Below are 19,830 nucleotides of genomic sequence, written 5' to 3' on the forward strand. Positions count from 1 at the left end.
AATAGAAGTCCAAATAACAGGAACATACACTTATGGGCTTTGCTGTCTGTTGTCACATATTAACACCTACGTGTTAGACTCAAAGAACATGTTTTTTGCCACAGTGATAGTGAAATATGAATCTTCATGAAATTCTGAGGTCAAAGAATATTTGCCCCAAGAATTTTCTGTTGTCAACTTTATTTTGAATATAAAGCAAGATATTGTCAGAACGACAAGTCTCAGAACAAAAGTAAACCTCAACCTAGCTCAGCACTGAAAGAGCTTCAGATTACGATCAATAAAGTTAGCCAATTAAATCAGAAACTCATAGGCAACAGAAATATACACAAGTCCTCAGAAAGGTGTAACTTAATCCGTATATCTTTTTTACAGAAAAACAAAAAGATACACTACAGACAACTAATAAATTATTAATATGATTATGGAATTTAACACTCATGTCAGAAATAATTCTGGAAAGAGTCTCTATGCAGTTTAAAAGACTTTCCCAACTCACTGAATGGTGTTTCCATCTACCCACTTATTCATGGCAGATAACAGGAAGTCATTCTCACCATCTTTATTCAAGTATTTACCAAGTCTTGCTTATATTAGGTCCTAATTACCTTCCTGATACATCAATTTCTTTCCAGTCCCATTGTCACCTCGCCTGGCCACCATTATGTCTTTGGTGGACTCTTACATCTTCCCCACAAATCCCTCTGCAGGAGGTCTCTACAACCCTCACTCCCTGTCACTGGACTGATCTTTCTAAAGCAAACATATAACTCTTTCCTGTAAACTCTTGAGTGGCTTCAATTGGCTCAGGGAGGAATGTCCACATTTTTGCGGTACCAAACCCCTGCCTCCCAGTCCTGTGTTCATCTGTCCATTCATCAGTCCACTCACTCTTTGATGAACTAAACTACTATGTATGTGATAATGCCTGTTTGCCAGAGACTACATCAAGCACTGGGGCTCATATGAGAAAATACTAAATAAATAAAATGCCCTGCTCTTGACCATATACGCTCTCACAGGGGCCCAGTCAGACAAGGATATAAGAGTTAATTATTTAATAAATAATATAAGATATGTTTATATCTTATACCTCACATGGTATTGTGAGGAAAGGGTCACTTGAGCAGTGTTTTCTGCAGAGATGGACAATAACAGAAAATTTGGAGAGTCAGGAATCCCATGTATTCAGAATGTAAGGGGATGGGGATGAATTATAGACACAGGCGAGCACCTGATTGAGGGATACACCAACACCATGCTGGAAGTGCGGGCATTTTTTTGCAGTCAGCTGTGATCCGGCTGAAGTTCCGCCATCAGGGGCACTTTCGTAACCAGTTTACCTCCGAGCAGCCCATTCTTTCAAGGTACTTGTGTCACCTGCTTGCTGAAACCTCTTTGGTGAGGCCAAAATATGTCTCTTCTCCTAAAATGACTGAGTATTTGACCCCCGTTGACTTTCAACAGGTTTGGAAGCTGCTTGCCACAAAATTCAGAAGGGTTGAAATAGCCCAGGGGTGGTTTGAAGTAGCCGGTAGAGGCGCTGTCCCAAAGTCACCTTGTCATTAAATGCTACGCAAGGTGATCAGGAAGGTCCAGTAGAAATCCAAGCACTAAATTAGACTTGAAAAGGGACCTTAGTGCTTGTTTTTACAGCGACGGTGACTGCATCCCTTGATTGACCTAACATGTCACTGGCTAGCTCGGCTTCCACGGTGAAGAGGGGACACTGCTGTAGTGTTTGATAACTGATCTAATAGCGAGTCAGACATCTCTCTGTTGCCCTGGGTTCATTATGCTGTATCACCTTAATAAACGTCCTCGTCGTCTGCCTATTCAGCCGTGGCCTGGTTCTCTGACTTGAATTGTTTGGGACAGCCAGGTCTCTCGTGAGTGACTTGTCGAGTTCTATTATGGTACCTGACCTACTTTGTACAGGTCTCAGACTGCAGTGCAAGCAGCAGGAAGCCCATAAGTGTCCTCTGGACCTCTGGGAGGGACAGCAGAGACTCAGAGTCTCAGAAGGGACCCTCAGGATCAGCCAGCCTCATCCTACCCCTTCCCCACCTTTTCTGCACAGCTCCCAGCTGCCCCATCACTGAGGAGTGGCCAGCTGGCTGACACTGACACATGTATCCCTGATAATGGGTAACTTTCATTCATCTACTCAACAAATATTTATTGGTCACTGGTTCTGGGCCAAACATTGCCTTAGGTAGCTTGCTGAATAGGACAAGGTAGGCATTGTCTCTGCCAGTCCAAGCAACACTCCAGGTAGTTAATATACAATTGCATAACTGCAGCTTTAAAGGGACGGTATGGGCAATGATGGCAGAGGGACTGTACCTAGGCAGGGATGTGAGAAGATGCTTTATAGGGTATAGGGACTTCCCTGGCAGTCCAGCGGTTAGGCCTTTGTGCTCTCACTGCCAAGGTCCTGAATTCAATCCCTGGTCAGGGAACTAAGATCCCATAAGCCTCATGGCCCAGCCAAACAAAGAGAGCTAGAAGATAAGTTGATCTTAAGCAAGAGGTTGGTGACTATGAAGCCTACTCCATTTCTTTGAAGGGCTTCTTGCCCACAGCGGTAGATACAATGGTCATCTGAATTAAATTCCCTATCGTTTTTCCAGTAGTCACCCATGGATGTGAGAGTTGCTAAGCTGCTTTAGTCATGTCCAACTCTTCCTGACCCTATAGACTGTTGCCCACCAGGCTCCTACATCCATGGGGATTCTCCAGGAAATAATATTGGAGTAGGTTGCCATGCCCTTCTCCAGAGGATCTTCGCAACCTAGGGATCAAACCCTGGTCTCTTACGTGCCCTGCACTGACAAGTTCTTTACCACTAGTGCTACTTGGAAAGCCCACAGAGAAAGCTGAGCATCAAAGGATTGATGCTTTCAATTGTGGTGCTAAAGAAGACTCTTGAGAGTCCCTTGGACTGCAAGGAGATCAAACCAGTCAATCCTAAAGGAAATCAGTCCTGAATATTCATTGGAAGGACTGATGCCAAAGTGGAAGTTCCAATATTCCGGCCACGTGATGCGAAGAGCTGACTCATTGGAAAAGACCCTGATGCTGGGAAAGATTGAAGGCAAAAGGAGAAAAGAGTGGCAGAGGATGAGATGGTTAGATAGCATCACCGACTCAACGGACATGAATTTAAGCAAATTCAGGGAGATGGTGAAGGACAGGGGAGCCTGGCTGCAGTCCGTGGGGGTGCAAATAGTGGAACACTACTTAACAACTGAATAACAAAGGGGTTGGGGGAGAGATTTGCAGCAGAGAGAAACTAAGTACAAATTCTAAGTGAACAAGGAAATCCTGAAGGTTGTAAGGCTAGCCTGGTTGGATCCAAAAGCAAAAGAGTTGGGTGCTCTGTGTCCTGTAGGGTTCCATGGGCCACATTAAGAAAACTTGTCTTTGACTTAGAACAATGGGAAAGGTTTTAAGCAAGAGGATGACATGACGAGAATGGCCTTTGAAAGGAAATCTTCAGATGGAATTATTACCCTAGGAGATTTTTGTTTTCCTGTGTTGCACAGAGCACCACAGTATTTGGGGCCACACACTACTGGGTGTGAATTCTAGTTTGATCTCTTACTAGGCGAATCATCTGAGGCAAGTTTCCTATCAGTTCAGAGTCTCTTTTTTTTCTTACCCATCCATTTACCAATTTACATTTACCTGATTGAGCCGATAATCACTCGGGGTGGATCAGAACTTGCACAGTCATTGTTTTCAAAAACTCTGCTGGGAAAGCTCACTACGGTTCAAACACAAACAATTCCTAAACGCCTACTCTTTCCTGAGCTCCAGAGATTGGAAAATAAATAACACATCAGCTCTGACCCAGGACCTCACTGACAGAGGTCACGCATGGGAGGTTACTGGGCCAGATCTACAAGGCAGAGGTGTTCTCTTTGGCTGGCTCAGAGTCTGATTACAGCAAGACCGTGAATTTGAAATAGGGCGTGTGCTCTCTAGATCCTCAGAGGCCTCACCACTCCCTGTTGTCTTCCCCTCCCCAGATCCATAACTAGGATTCATCAGCTTTCTGGCCCAGGGTGGCATCTGAGTCTGTGACCCTGGACAGATGTGTATTCACATAGAAGGAAACACAGGTTGTTGTGTGAGCAGGAGAGAGAGGAAGGGAGAAAATGCAAACAAGCAAAACAAAACAACAAAAATACAAATGCAACAAAACCCACAGCAAGAAGGTACCAAAAGTATTTGGCCCTCCAAATGCATGGCTGCCCTAAATTAAGAAAAAGAATCCAAGTCTTGAAACACCCAAGCCTGGCCCAGGTTATTGGGGAATACACTACTCTATATAAAATAGATAACTAACAAGGGCCTACTGCATAGCATAGGGAACTATTCTCAAGACGCGGTAATGATTTATCTGGGAAAAGAATCTGAAAAGGACTGGCTGTATGTATATGTACAACTGAGTCACTTTGCTGTACACCAGAAACTAACACAGCATTGTAAATCAACTATACTCTAATAAAAAATTTAAGAAACAGAGAGAAATTGGACACCTATGGTAACTTCGTAGTTCAGGCAAGGAGAGAATAAACTGTGGATATAAAAGAGCTAGAGAGAAAGTACTCAAGGAGAAAGTACTCAAGGAGAAAGTACTCAGTAAGAACATGCCAATTTCAAGGTGCCTTTGCACTTGGCTTTCTGCCCCTGTGCCTTCTGTCTCTGCCTAGCTCTCTGGGCTTCTGCCTAGGGGACACTCAGCCTGAGGTAGCCCTCCACAACCTTGCAGATGGGATGAACGGCCTGCCTCCTCTGCTGTCTGCGTAGGGGGGACCACTGTGTGTGCATCTCCCATGCCCTGTCCATGCCTCTGTCTTTCTGGGAAGCCATGATTCCAGAGGGCAGGGACAAAATCACTTCTGCTACCATTGTTCATTTTACTGCGTAGCAAGGTGAGAACCACTACTCTGTGTGCAGAACAGGTAAGAGAAAAGTTAAGGGAAAAAAAAAGGATACATGCAATACTTGTTGTGATGTGGCACTACTCCTGTCTAGAAGAAAAGGTGAAAATAACTCTAACAAGATAATCTTGAATGAGCTGGAAAATCAATTTGTTAATTGGCTTGTTCAACGAATGTTTACTGATCAAAGTTTGCAGCTTGGGAATATACTATGGGAATGTAAAAGTAGCTCATTCAGGCCATGCCAATGGGATGCAGGGGAGATAAAGAGGGCAAGGGAGGGGCATAATATAGGAAGAATTTCCATGTGAGGTGACCATATGGCTGAATCTCTTAATACTCACAGAAACCATATATTGAAGGTCTTTTTTGAAGAAAATCAACCAAGTTCATATTGTGGTATAAAGCAGTGAGCTAGTCACATAAGTGCAAGCAATCCCTTTGCAAGACAATTATCCTGTAGAGCTATCATCTCACAATATTTCTGCAAAAGAGAACTTTAGAAAACAGAATCTGCAAATCACTTTGGGAGCTTGTTACAAATGAAGATGTCTGTTGTTTTGTCTCTAAGTCATGTCTAACTCTTTGTGACTCCATGGACTGTAGCATGCCAGGTTCCTCTGCCCTTCACTATCTCCCAAAGTTTGCTCAAATTCATGTCCATTGAGTTGGTGATGCTATCTAACCATCTCATCCACGGCCGCCCATTTCTCCTCTTGGCTTCTATCTTTCTCAGCATCAGGGTCTCTTCCAATGACTTGTTTCTTCGCATCAGGTGGCCAAAGTATTGGAGCTTCAGCTTTAGCATTAGTCCTTCCGATGAAAATTCAGGACCTATTTCCTTTAGGATTGACTGGTTTGATTTCCTTGCAGTCCAAGGGACTCTAAAGAGTCTTCCCCAGCACCACAATTTGAAAGCAACAATTCTTTGGTGCTCAGCCTTCTTTACGGTCCAACTTTCACATCTATACATGACTACTGGAAAGGTCATAGCCTTGAATATACAGACCTGTGACAGCAAAGTGATGTCTCTGCTTTTTGATATGCTTGTCTAGGTTTGTCATAGCTTTTCTTCTAAGGATCAAGAGTCTTATAATTTAATGGCTGCAATCACCATCCACAGTGATTTTGGAGCCCAAAATAAGTCTGCCACTTTTTCCTTTTCCCCATCTATTTGCCATGAAGTGATGGGACTGGATACCATGATCTTCATTTTTTGAATATTGAGTTTCAGGCCAGCTTTTTCAGTTTCCTTTCACCCTCATCAAAAGGTTCTTTAGTTCCTCTTCACTTTTTGCCATTAGATCGGTATCTGCGTATCTGGGGTTGTTGATATTTCTGCTGGCAATCTTAATTTCAGCTTTAAATTCATCCAGCCCGGCATTTCACATGATGTACTCTGCCCATAAGTTAAACAAACAAGGTGACAAAATACAGCCTTGATGTGCATGAACAAATACATATTTAACAAAATACAGCATGGGAAAAGAAATGTATCCTTCCTTGATTCCCCTGCCCCGCCCCCTGCCCCGCTGCCCAAAAAATGCTCTAGAGGGACTTCCTTTGTGGACCAGTGCCTAGGACTCCTCACTTCCAATGCAAGAGGCTCAGTTTCAGACCCTCATCAGGGAACTAGATCCCATGTGCCACATCTAAGACTCGGAGCAGCCAAAACAAATATATTAATTACTTTTTAAAAAGACAATGCTCTAGAAAAATCTTCTCCTAAAGCTTCTCTTTATTCACTCCTACATTTAACAACAGCAACAAACTAACCCCCTGTTCCTTTGTGGCAGGGTTCTGTGGACATGCAGCCATTTAGTGACTTAGCATGTGAAACAGAGAAGTGAGCCAGCGGCATAAAATTCCTACACACAGAATACTGAACAGCACAGTCTTCCAAAACTGAAGATACCCAGTCATCTCGCATCCACAGTTGTGGGACTACAGGATACACAAGTCAGAGAGAGCAGAGCCCATCTAAGATTTACAACAAATTAGTCCAAGTGTCATTTAGCTCCAAAAGCAAAACATAGCCTCCACTGAATTACAAGTCTCTTGTTAACAGTGAGGGGGCTTCCCAGGGGGCACAAGTGGTAAAGAACCCACCTGCCAATGCAAGAGACATAAAAGATACAGGTTTGACTCCTGGGTCGGGAAGATCCTGTGGAGGAAGGCATGGCAACCCACTCTACTGTTCTTGCCTGGAGAATCCCATTGACAGAGGAGCCTGGTGGGCAATAATCCATAGGGTAGCAAAGAGTCAGACACAACTGCATGTCAGTGAACTGGGTAGAGGGTCTACTCTACACCAACCCATTCTTCTAAAAAGGTGTTGGAGGATGGGGTCAGGCAAGATGCAGCCTCTCTTGTTCATATTGAGGTCAGTTGGCCAACTGAAATAGAAATGAATTTATTGGAGTTGCTATATGGGTATCTCTAGATCAAACCCTCTGGGAAATTCCTAAAAGCCAGAAGTGGTCACTAAATTTGACTTGCTAGTCTTTCACTATTTTTCAATCAAGCATTTTTTATGTGCTGAGCTTCATGCTGAGGACTTTATTTACATTATTTCATTTAATTCCCCAAATTATCTCCTTAAATGGTAGTTCTGTTCTTTTACTTTGCAGATAAGATAACTAGAAAAGGCAAGTGACTTTCTAATATTGTACGGCTGATGAGTAACTGAGTCAAAATTCCAACCCAGATCTGGGGACCAGCACATTAAGATGTCAGGGTTTTTTGGTCATTTTCTTAACTTTCTTTGTTATAAACATCCTGAGACTCCACTCCATAACCAATGCTGGCCTATTGCAATAATGAGCTCTTTGAACTCTCCTCCACCACGTGGACTTCAACTTCAGCCTCAGCTCTAAGTCCAGCAAGTTCTCATCACTTGATGCCACCCAGCTTCAAGTATGAGACCCTCTTTCCTCCAGACCCAGCCCATATCCTTGCCAACTGACTGATCCAAGGTGTCTACTAGGGGCAGGAGGTAATTTGCATAGGGGTGTTATGGGTAAATTAAGAATTCAGATGAATCATGAGTTTCTGACTACAGCAAGTCTTGGGGACATAAACGTTTGTTAGTTCAGCTAAAGGAGAAGAATTGGAGTTCATTTATGCTTATTCTCAACTACAGCAAAGATGTGGGGCATTAAAGACCCACAAACTGTTATGAAATAATTGCAAATATGGGGGAAATTATCCTTCTCAAGCATAGCACAGAAAGAACTTGGAATTCCACCCTCTGAATGGTGAACTATCTGGACTTAATGATGGCTCACACTGTAAAGAATCTGCCTCAATGCACGAGACCAGGTTCAGTTCCCGTGTCTGCAAGATCCCTTGGAGAAGGAAATGACTACTCACTCCAGTATTCTTGTCTGGAGATTTCCATGGACAGAGGAGCCTCAGTTCAGTTCAGTCATTCAGTCGTGTCCAACTCTTTGCAACCCCATGGACTGCAGCACACCAGGCCTCCCTGTCCATTGCCAACTACTGGAGTTTACTCAAACTAATGTCCATTGAGTCAGTGATGCCATTCAACCATCTCATCCTCTGTCGTCCCCTTCTCCTCCTGCCTTCAATCTTTCCTAGCATCTAGGTCTTTTCAAATGAGTCAGTTCTTCGCATCAAGTGGCCAAAGTATTGGAGTTTCAGCTTCAGCATAAGTCCTTCCAATGAACATTCAGGGCTGATTTCGTTTAGGATGGACTGGTTGGATCTCCTTGCAGTCCAAGGGACTCTCAAGAGTCTTCTCCAACATCACAGTTCAAAAGCATCTATTCTTCCGTTTTCAGCTTTCTTTATAGTCCAACTACTAGCCGGACCTTTGTTGGCAAAGTAATGTCTTTGCTTTTGAATATGCTGTCTAGGTTGGTCATAACTTTTCTTCCAAGGAGCAAGTGTCTTTTAATTTCATAGCTGCAGTCAACATCTGCAGTGATTTTGGAGCTCAAAAAAATAAAGTCTGTCACTGTTTCCACTGTTTCCCCATCTATTTCCCATGAAGTGATGGGACTGGATGCCATGATCTTAGTTTCCTGAATGTTGAGCTTTAAGCCAACTTTTTCACTCTCCTCTTTCACTTTCATCAAGAGGCTCTTTAGTTCTTCTTCACTTTCTGCCATAAGGGTGGTGTCATCTGCATATCTGAGGTTATTGATATTTCTCCCAGCAATCTTGATTCCAGCTTGTGCTTCTTCCAGTCCGGCATTTCTCATGATAAGCAGGGTGACAATATACAGCCTTGATGTACTCCTTTCCCTCTTTGGAACCAGTCTGTTGTTCCATGTCCAGTTCTAACTGTTGCTTCCTGACCTGCATACAGATTTCTCAAGAGGCAGGTCAGGTGGTCTGGTATTCCCATCTCTTTCAGAATTTTCCACAGTTTGTTGTGGTCCACACAGTCAAAGGCTTTGGAATAGTCCATAAAGCAAAAGTACATATTTTTCTGGAACTCTCTTGCTTTTTTGGTGATCCAATGGATGTCAGTAATTTGATCTCTGGTTCCTCTGCCTTTTCTAAAACCAGCTTGAACATCTGAAAGTTCACGGTTCACATATTGTTGAAGCCTAGCTTGGAGAATTTTGAGCATTCCTTTACTAGCGTGTGGGATAAGTGCAATTATGCGGTAGTTTAGGCATTCTTTGGCATTGCCTTTCTTTGGGATTGGAATGAAAGCTGACCTTTTCTAGTCCTGTGGCCGCTGGTGAGTTTTCCAAATTTGCTGGCATATTAAGTGCAGCATTTTCACAGCATTATCTTTCAGGATTTGAAATGGCTCAACTGGAATTCCATCACCTCCATTATCTTTGCTTGTAGTGATGCTTCCTAGGGCCTGGCAGGTTACAGTTTATGGGGTCACAAAGAGTGGACAAGACTGAGCTACTAACACTTTCAATGGTCACAGAAAGCAAGATAGTATTTTACAGGCAGATAAGAGCCAATTCCAGAGCAAGATTGATGATAAACATTAGATAGATATTGAAATATGTTTCATAAGTTAGACATTTAGAAAGAAATTATCGCATGATACAGGATGCTCGGGGCTGGTGCATTAGGATGACCCAGAGGGATGGTATGGGGAGGGAGGTGGGAAGGGGGTGCAGGATGGAGAACACATGTACACCCGTGGCAGATTCATGTCAATATATGGGAAACCAATACAATATTGTAAAGTAATTAGCCTCCAATTAAAATAAATAAATTTATATTAAAAAAGAAAGAAATTATCATATATTTTGCTTCCATTTCCAGAATATAGCCATTTTCTGAATATAGAAATAATATAACCTTAAAATGAGACAAAAGAATATTGCATTACATTTAGAATGGATAAATAACAAGGCCCTAATGTATAGCACAGGGAACTATATTCAGTATCCTGTGATAAATGATAATGGAAAAGAATATTAAAAGCTATGTAATTATATATGTGTATAACTGAGTCACTTTGTTGCACAGCAGAGATTGGGACAACATTGTAAGTCAACTATACTTCAATAAGAAAAAAAGAATTTTGTAAAGTGTTTCCTCTATGGTTGGCTAATAATAATAATGACAGCAGCAGAAGCAGCAATAATGGTGAAAGTGGGCACGGTGACTTGAGTACCTGCCATTTTACTGATGGCTTTAGATACAAGATTTCATTTTTAAAAATTCTTTGAAATATAGTAGATTTGCTATGTTGTATTAGTTTCAGGTGTACAGATGTACAGCAAAGTGATATCTCCTTGGAGAAGGGAATGGCAACCCACTCTAGTATTCTTGCTTGGGAAATCACGTGGACAGAGGAGGTTGATGGGCCGCAGTCCATGAGGTCGCAAAGAGTCAGACACGACTTAGCACACACATATCATATATATTCTTTTTTAACATTCTCTTCCATTATAAGTTATTACAATATATTGAGCACATCTTCCTAACCTTGCCAAATAGATATTGACCAAACCCATTTCATTCTTCTCCTGGATACTCAGCTAAACTGCATTTCCCAGATTCCCCTGCAGTTAGGTTGGGCCACGAGATTCATTTTTGGCTATTGGAATAAGGCTGAAAGTGACAGGCACCATTTCCAGACTTGTCCTCTAAAACCTGTGTTGAGACCTTCTGTGCCCTCTCACTTTGCTCATTGGCTGGCCAGATGGAGAGAATCCACTGGAGCCCTCTGAGTCCCTATAGCATGGCAGAGCCACCAGAAGGACTGAGCCCCGTTTACCCACCAGCCCCAAGGAGCAGGACAAGGCGGTGCTACGTCCCCCTCCCCTCACCTCCAAAGGACTGCGATATGAGCAAGAAATAAAATCAGTTTCATGAAGCCAGTGAGATCTGGGGTTGTAGTATACTAGTATCATACTAGTAGCTTACTAATTGCAGCTAGTATTATTGCCTCGAATAACATAGTATTAATAACTTTGTGTTTCCAGTAAGAAAGCTAGTTTGTTCAAGGTCTTGCAATTGGTAACTGCAGAACTTGGCTGGAGAGGCTCCACCTCCGTGCTTTCCCAGCACCTTGAGCTGTGCATGTGTGATGCCTCCATGGTTCACATAAAATGCCTGAGTCACATCATGAAAGCCAACTTCACGATCCCTTCGGGGCTCCTCCTGGAATTCTCAGTGGCACACAGGGAAGGGCTTGAGGTCAGCTGGTTGGATTCCTCTTTGACCAATGATTATTTTGAGCCGATCCATTACCAGAATCTCCTTTCCCTGGTTCCCAGGCCAGGTAGTGGGTGAGTAAGTCCCAGCCAGAGGCCAGCCACACAGCATTCCAGTGGCATTGGACGTGGCTCAGGGAATGCTGGACGCCTGGCAGGGCAGGCATGTCACTGGGAGCCACATAAACAGATTTCTTGGAAGGACATGATGTGTTGTTATTTCAGGGACAGAAAAGACCATTCATGGATGCAACATTGGAGTGTGTGTGTGTGTACACACGTACATATGTATATTTGTATGTATGTACATGCAAATATCAGCGTGTGTGTGTGTGTGTGTGTGTGTGTGTGTAGGCATTATGTGTATATGTATGTATATAACTGACTCTTTGTGACTCCATGGACTGTAACCCACCAAGTTTCTCTGTCCGTGGAATTCTCCAGGCAAGAATACTGGAGAGGGTAGCCATTCCCTTCTCCAGGGGATCTTTCCTACCCAGGGATCACACTTGGGTCTTCTTCATTGCAGGCAGATTCTTTACCATCTGAGCCACAAGGGAAGCCCTTTATATATATGTATTATGTGTACACATATATGTGTGTATATATATATATGAACACACAGACAATCAGACTGGCCATAACATCATCATACCACATATGATATGTATATATGATGTTTACATACATGATATATATGTAAGTATATATATGATATATATGAATGTGTATGCATAATTATGCCCACGAGAGTTTGTACATAAGCATTGCTATGCATGTGTCTGTACACACTCAAATAATGTGCTCATGTGCCTAAATGCACACATATGCAAATATGCAAAATAATGTACATCCACGTATCTTTACATATCGGTGTGTATGTATATCACTAAACATTTTCATCTGAAGCATTAAAAGTTCCTCAAAATAGAAACATGTTTTATTTCTCTCACAGTTTTGAGAACCATGAAAAATCCACATGAAAGTAAAGACTGAGATTCCAAATAAACACAAACGTGCTATTAATGGCAGTGGCTGGTGTGAGAATTATTCAAAAACCCAGTGACTCAACAGTATGTCCCCTTCATTTAGAGAAGCACTGAGCAGGGGGATGTCTGTGGCCACCAGGACCGGCAGCCTGCACCCAGCCAGCCCTCGCCTGACCACCCAAGTCTGCTCCCCACGTAACTGATAGATATGTTTTGACAAGTTCTATTAAGTACAAAGACGGCCACCGGGGCAACATGTGGAGTTGATAGAGCAAGAGGCAGAAAGGCAGATCACAGTGTGAGGCCTGCTGATGCTGACAGAATTTGCCGGAACAAAATGAGTGCACGCTCCCCATCTTCTATTACTGAATTTCAGTAAGATCTTTGGCACCCACAAGGCTTAAGAGGGCAAGCCTCTCCTGGGTTTCTGATTTCTGTCTCCCGATTGCCAGAAAATCAGGGATTTCTCAGAACTCTAATTGGTGGTCCTTCTTTAGGCTGAGTCTCCAGGGATGCCCCGGAAGCAGGAGTGGAGCGGCTGAGGCTCTGACCAGCGGCGTGGATGTCATACCTTGCCCGAGCCCCTCCCTGTACCTGCTCTCAGAATCTTCCTGGGAGCCGAGTTGGCAAGCAGACCTGTGTGGACCGCAAGTGCCTCTCTCACCATCTTGACTACATCATCGTCATCCTCCAGAGCCCTCCTGAACAAGGCTTGGCAACAGCAAAAACAAACACGATCTTACAGCATCTTTGGACACACTTCCAAAATGCAAAGGCAATTAATCAGTGGTCTCCCTGAGACTCTGCTCACTGTGGCTGCTGCTTTTGACACAGAGCTTGGCTTTGATGGGAGCCTAAGAAGCCTGTGAGAGAGCCCCAAAAGTGGTAATGGCCTTCAATTATTCATTTGTTTAGAAGACTGGGGAGCAGAACTTGAGCTGTAAGCACACAGACGATCTATCTCAGGTCCTCCCAGCAGTGAGGTCTTTTACTCCCTGCCTGAGCGTTCTCTTTGGAAAGAGAAGGGTAGCTTCACCAGGTCTGGCATGGATCCAGAGGTTTCCTGTGTATGTGTGTGTGTGCATGTGTGCATATTTAAACAGGCTATATTCAGGGCATCAGAATATTTTTAAGCCTTGTATAAAGACTGCTGTTTCTAATTATGTGATATCTAGGTTGTCCCACTCGTCTGTAATGGATGGGATTTCTTAGTGCTGGATTTTCATGTCATTTTATAGGAAATCAAGATTGTATGTTCTCTGAAAGATTCTGTCATTTAGCAGTGTATTCTCAAGACATGGCATAATCACCTTAATAATTAATAATAGGGAAAGAAGTTGCTTGTAGCCTAAGTTATTCTCAGCTTTGAACTTTGTCCTCAGCAGCTTATTATACATGTGGAAATATCTTGATGGAGCCATCATCCCAGGAAATTTACAACAGCAGACACTCTGCTCTTATAATCTGCAACTGATGATTAAAGCACTGCTGAGGCCCAGTTGGTCTCCTGAAAATACTGATGAGTAAAGAGAAATCTGAGCTTCCCTGACAGCTCAGTGGTAGAGGATTGACCTGCTAATGTAGGAGACACTGGTTTGATCCCTGGCTCAGGAAGATCTTTGAAGAGGGAAATGGCAACCCATTCCAATATTCTTGCCTGAGAAATCCCATGGACAGAGAAGCCTGGCAGGCTATACAGTCCATGGGGTTGCAAAAAAGTCGGACACATCTCAGTTACTGAATAAGAACAACAAAGAGAAATCTAAATGTCCAATACACACAGTATTTTCTTAACAAATAAATTTTATTCAAATAAAATAGTAGGATATTTTTGTCCCAAGTTTGAATAGATCTCTTAACTGTTTTCTTTTTCCATGAGCTCTTTTTCATATGCTTTTATATCTCAAGATTCTATTTTAAAATTGTCTCTTCCATGGAGTCTTATCTAGTTTATTTTCCTGGATGTTGTCTTTTTCATCCTAGAATTCCCACCACACCTGACTTGTGGTCATCTTCACTTGAAGTAATTTTTCTTGTTTTTGCCTTTTAACACTTGTTCTGAACTGTAAACACTGGGGGAAAAAAGTTCAGCTTTTGCTCATTTTATTGCCACTTAGTCCATAATTATTGCTTAGTATGTATTTGTTGAGTGAATGGATGGATGGATGGATGGATAAGTGGATAAACACTTTTCTTTTTCCTAGCCTAGATTATCCCCAAATAATATCACTCGATGTGATATAGATTTTTGTATCTGACTTTTGTGGGTTGAATGCTGCTGCTGCTGCTAAGTCGCTTCAGTCGTGTCCGACTCTGTGTTACCGCATAGACGGCAGCCCACCAGGCTTCCCCATCCTTGGGATTCTCCAGGCAAGAACACTGGAGTGGGCTGCCATTTCCTTCTCCATAGCGCTCCTTAAAATTCATATACATCTGGGATCTCACAACGTGACCTTGTTTGGAAATAGAGTCTTTGTAGATGCAATTAGTTAAGATGAGGTCATACTGAATTAGAATGGGCCCTAAATTCAGTATCACTCGTGTGCTTATAAAAAGAGACTAGACGTACAGGGAGATTGCTCTGTGAAGATACAGACAGAAATCAGAACCAAGGAACACCAAGATTTGGCAGGACCACCAGAAACATGGAAGAGGTAAGGAAAAATCTTTACTTGGAGACTTCAGAGGAAATGTGGCCCTGGAAGGACCTTGACCTTGGACTTCTGACCCCCAGAACTGAAAGAGAACACATTTCCAGTGCACTAGGCCTCCAAGTTTGTGATGCTTTCCTACAATAGCCCTAGAAAATGAATGCACTCTCCAAGAATCTATGTCGCAGAGAAGGAACCAGCTATATCCAGCAGGGCTTTAACCAAGGACCCCTAACTGGAGTGGCTTTGCCCTGGCAGGAGAGCTTGTTATTGTTGTGAAGTCTAAGTCGTGGAACCTTGTGGTAACGTAGAACAGCTGACACTGAGTAGGAAGGGAAGGTCGGGGGACAGCACTAAATAATAATCTAAGATGTGCAGGAGACTGGCTGCTGCTGCTGTTGAGTCGCATCAGTCGTGTCCGACTCTGTGCGACCCCATAGACGGCAGCCCATCGGGCTCCCCCGTCCCTGGGATTCTCCAGGCAAGAACACTGGAGTGGGTTGCCATCTCCTTCTCCAATGCAAGAAAGTAAAAAGTGAAAGGGAAGTCGCTCAGTCGTGTCTGACTCTTAGCGACCCCATGGACTGCAGCCCACCTGGCATCCATGGGATTTTCCAGGCAAGAGTACTGGAGTGGGGTGCCATCATCTTCTAGAGACTGGCTAGGGGCCCAAATTCAGGTTTAAAGTCACCCAATGAGGACCACAGCAAGAAGCTGAGGTCACGCTGGCCAGATTCCCTGGGCAGGGGATGGAGCGGAGGAGGGTCAGGCGGGCCTTGGACAGCAGCAGCTTCTGACTCTTGCTGTAGTTATTGGCTGGACATAAGACATGGGTGGAGAAGCCTTGGTTAATGGACCAAATATGAAGCAGAGAGAATTCTAAAATTGCCTAAACGTCAAATTCCACCCCGGCAAGTCTCCTTTCTAAGTATTTGGCCACCTCTTGTTTTCTCCCTGTAAACTCACTTTCAAACCAAACCTCAAACAAGGCTACAATTTAAGTCCTTCCAAATAATCCTTAAGTGATGTACAGTTTGGGAAAATACCATCATGAGACTCACATTTCTTCGATTTGTATGTTCTGGGCAACGTGAATAAGACATTAAAGCACAGTGACCACAAAAACCTCACTAATTCAGAGGAATTGTCCGAAGGAACTTCTGACTGAATGGTGAGAGATTGGATGTAGAAAATATTTTTGAAGCCATCCCACTTTATGGATACTTCCTACAAGGACGGGTATTAACCAGAAGGAGACTGGCGTTCAGTTAAGTAGTGGCCCTCGGAGGATGAGGTTTAATGAATAGATAAGAATGGTTTGTAATTAGTCCATCATTTGTTTGTATTGCAAAGGGTTCTTGTGAAGGGCTTGAGGATGCTTGAAAAGAGTGTGTGCTCTTAAGTAGTTGGAATATTTCACCCAGAAATGTGTTTATACAACTGATTTGTTTAGTACAGCTATTGCCTCAGCCTCCTGTCTGCTTATCCCAATTTTCACATGAGAGATGGGCGTGGTGATGAGGTCTCACTTGGCTTATAAATCAGCATGAGAAGACAGAGGGAGGGCGCTTTCCAGGGAGGAGGCTGAGACAGGGCACATCGGCTTGCTATGGATACAGTGCCCCTCGGAGAACTGACCATCGGATGTCCCGCTGGCTGGTGTCGACCACAGACAACACCTATTTAGTCTTCGTGATCCTGAGTCAACGTCCTCTCCAAGGGTGAATGCACCCTCTGCTTTAATCTTGTGAAAAATGAATGCTCAGTTTAGGGTCAGAAGACTTGATCTTGAGTTTTAACCCTATTACTGGCTGTATGTCTCTTGGTGTATATACTATGTAGTCCCTCTTTGTTCTCTTCAGCTAGATGGGCATATTTAATGAGATAACATGTATGCTCTCGGTAAGCCATAAATCATGTCCAGGTTTAAGAAACCATGATTATCCCATCATTAACAAGCAGACCCAACAGGTACAATGTTTCAGTGATTCAAAGTCTAAGGATTGTGTTTAAAGTTCTGAAATTCAAAGAGAAGTGTTTGCTTTATGGGCCAGACAGACCTAGTTTGAGTCCCAGTTTTATTTCCCAGTAATGTGTTTTTGCTGTGATGTTGAGCCCTTAATTATGTATATGTAAAGTGGAGATGGGAAATAAGTGCTTAAAAAAGCTGTGCAGTGCTTCATGCAGTGACCACCACAAAAGTGCTTAATAAATACTAGTCAACATAAATTCCTGAAGCCCTTAAGGAGACAGGCATAAGGATGTTCACTGTAGCACTGTTTGCAGTGGCAAAATGTCATAGGTGATCTGGCTGGCTGTCCCCAGTAAAATTGACAAACGGTGGCAGGAGGAATAAGCCATGAGACACTGAGGAGCAGTTTTGAAACCAACAGGTCAATGTACACCTGAAAGTACATCCTGAAACACTTGTGAAAAGAGAGGAAAATAGAATATAGTTTAAAATACATTTATGTAGCTAAGAGTACGTGCGTAGGGAGCAATATCCATGTTACAGTAATCCATTGGATTCACAGTGATCACGGATGAAGAGAAATGAGAGTGAAAGGGAATGAATGAATGAATGGTTGAATGACAAGGGGCAGTGATGTGCCACACACACGTTACAGAGAAAGATCAACTTGGCCTTCCACTCTCGAAGCACAATTGAAAAATAAAATACAATACATTAAACTTACTAATTACTCTAATTATTATAATACCTGGAGACTCCAGTTCCCTGGGAATACAAAAATAAAGAAAGACACTCCTTATATTAATTTCCTAAGGCTGCTGTAACAAATTTCCACAAATGGGTTGCTAAAGACAATAGAAATGGACACTCTCAGTTGTGAAGGCCAGAAATCAGATGTTGGCCAGACGGTGTTCCCTCTGCTGGCTTTAGAGAGTCACAGTCCTTTGATCCCGCCAACTTCTGCTGTCTCTGGGCCTCCCTTGATATGTGGCCACATCACTCCGTTACTCGCTATCCACTTGGCCATTTATTGTTGCCTTCTTCCCCTCTGTCTCAAATCTCCTTCTGACTTTGGATTATAAGCACACATTATTTAGGGGCCATCTAGATAATCCACAGGCTTCCCCAGTGCCTCAGAGGCAAAGAATCCGCCTGCAATGCAGGATACCCAGGTTTGATCCCTGGGTTGGGAAGATCCCTTGGAGAAGGAAATGGCAACCCACTCCAGTATTCTTACCTGGAAAATCCCATGGACAGAGGAGCCTGGCAGGCTATAGTCCATGGGTTCACAAAACAGTCAGACACAATTTAGTGACTAAACATACTATAATCCAGGATAAACTCATTTTAAAATGCTTAAATTAGCTACATCTACAACACCTACAAAGATCCTTTTTTTTTTTTTCCTTCAAGTAAGGTTACATTCACAAGTTCTGGGAATTAGGACCAAGGCATATTTTTGGTGGGTCAGAGGACATCATTCAGCCTTCCACACTCCCTAAAAGGGTCTCAAATGGTAGCAAGTTGAGCCCCCACTGCCTGCAAGAAAAGGAGATTTGATCTCTCCCTCCCTTTTGAGTCCATCATCTATGGAATGCTCAGGAAACCCCCAGAGATGCTGTGTGCCACTCAGAACAAACCAGGTTCCTCTTCACAGGCTCCTGAATACAGATAATCCAGGAATTCCTGGCTGCTCCTAGTATACACTGGAGTGCCCACAAGACTGTGCCACAAGGAAACCCAGGCCCTCCAAGATTCATAATGGCTCCAGTGACGGCCACAGTACTGGCTGTCACCTCCAACATCCGATGACCTAAGAAGTCCCTAAGACAACCTGATTCCCACTGCTGCTGCCCCAAACACAACCTCACCTGATGCTTACCTTCTGTCCACCCTCCACTGTTCCCCTTCCCAGGTCCTTGCAAGTCCCTTCACAGTTCTTAATCCTGTTCCAAATATATATGTATATTTTATTATCATCATTAGGGTTAACATTGCTTTGCTTGCTTGCTTCACTTCAGTCGTGTCTGACTTTTTGAAACTCTATGGACTTGTAGACAGTCAGACTCCTCTGTCCATGGGATTTCCCAAGCAAGAATACCGGATTAGGATCATTGTTCAGTTGCTAAGTCATGTCCAACTCTTTGTGACTCTATGAACCGCAGACTTCTCTGTCCATCACTATCTCCCTGAGTTTGCTCAAACTCATGTCCATTGAGTCAGTGTTGCCATCTAGCCATCTCATCCTCTGTCACCCTCTTCTCCTCTTGCCCTCAATCTTTCCCAGCAACAGGGTCTTTTCCAATGAGTCAGCTCTTCACATCAGGTGGCCAAAGAAGGGTTACAGTTAGATAAAGCTCCATGAGGACAGAAAAATTGAGAGCATCTGCTTTACCCAACATTGTATCAGCAGCAGTTAGCCCCATGCTCTGCACATTTTTTATTTTATTTATAATTTTATTTTGATTTTCTTTGGCTCACTTCATTTTCTATGTCTCTTTCATATCCCCTTTCCCTCAAGATTTGTTTGCTTGTTTGTTTCTGTCTTTGACATTAGAGAATTTCTTAGAAGATTTGGAGACCTTTGTTGCTCCATTTATATTT

Source organism: Bos indicus, chromosome 21 (assembly GCF_029378745.1).
Source record: "Bos indicus isolate NIAB-ARS_2022 breed Sahiwal x Tharparkar chromosome 21, NIAB-ARS_B.indTharparkar_mat_pri_1.0, whole genome shotgun sequence".
NCBI lineage: Eukaryota > Metazoa > Chordata > Mammalia > Artiodactyla > Bovidae > Bos > Bos indicus.